The following is a 1,108-nucleotide window of genomic DNA, read 5'->3' on the forward strand; positions in this document are numbered from 1 at the left end:
AATTTCGCCTAGAATTAGTGCGCGAATTAAAAATTCTCCAACGTGTCTATACGTAAAATTTGCTGTTTCTTTGGTTTTTTGTTTTGTTCCATTTTTTAATACATGTTTGCCTCTCTTAAAGTATTGGATTTGACAATAGAGCGCCAAGATAATTTCACACCTGTTCTGTGCTATGTCGCATTAGAAGTAGCTTTCTTTCTAGGACTGATGCTGTTATATTAATGCTTTACATTTCCCTCCAATTTATTGATTATCAGTAAGACAAGAGGCATGGGTGTGTATGGTAGTTTTAGTTTAAGGGATTTTAAACGGTCAGATATGGTTATGTTAGAAACAAATTCTACATCGTTCACACATCTGATACTGATAAACATTCTGACCCGTAGGACATGGAGTCTGTATTTATCATCAATGTAAAAGCAAGAATTTATAATGCTAATGAACCCTGACTTTGTCTCTATTCTGTAGTTTTGATAAACTATCGCCCTGGTGTAAAACTAGCAATCTGTTCTGTGTAAAGGGCAGTCGTCTTGAGCCCTAGCTTGGGTGAACATTATAAATTGGTTTGGAATCTACTTTGCCGCGTAACAAGGACACACATTCTCTAATGAACTAATGTATCTGGAAAGAATGAAAATCCTTTTTGATCTATCTAACTATTTAGCCATCTATCTACCTACCTACATACCTATCTATCTATCTATCTATCTATCTATCTATCTATCTATCTATCCATCCATCCATCCATCCATCCATCTATTTTATCTATCTATCTATCTATTATCTACCTACCTACCTACCTACCTATCTATCTATCTATCTATCTATCTATCTCCCTTTCTTCCTTCATATTGAAAACCAATTTATAATTAATACGAACGCTTTGCTTTGGCAATACGGTTGCCTTTTAAAGTGCAAGCCCATGACTGAGACTTAATATAAAATATCTCGACAACGTTACATAGATGTTCATAAATAATGCCAATAAAACGTTACATAGATGTTCATAAATAATGCCAGCAAAACGTTACATAGATGTTCATAAATAACGCCAGTAAAACGTTACATAGCTGTTCATAAATAACGCCAGTAAAACGTTACATAGACG

Source organism: Sinohyriopsis cumingii, chromosome 3 (genome assembly GCF_028554795.1).
Source record: "Sinohyriopsis cumingii isolate HCF-2022 chromosome 3, ASM2855479v2, whole genome shotgun sequence".
Lineage (NCBI taxonomy): Eukaryota > Metazoa > Mollusca > Bivalvia > Unionida > Unionidae > Sinohyriopsis > Sinohyriopsis cumingii.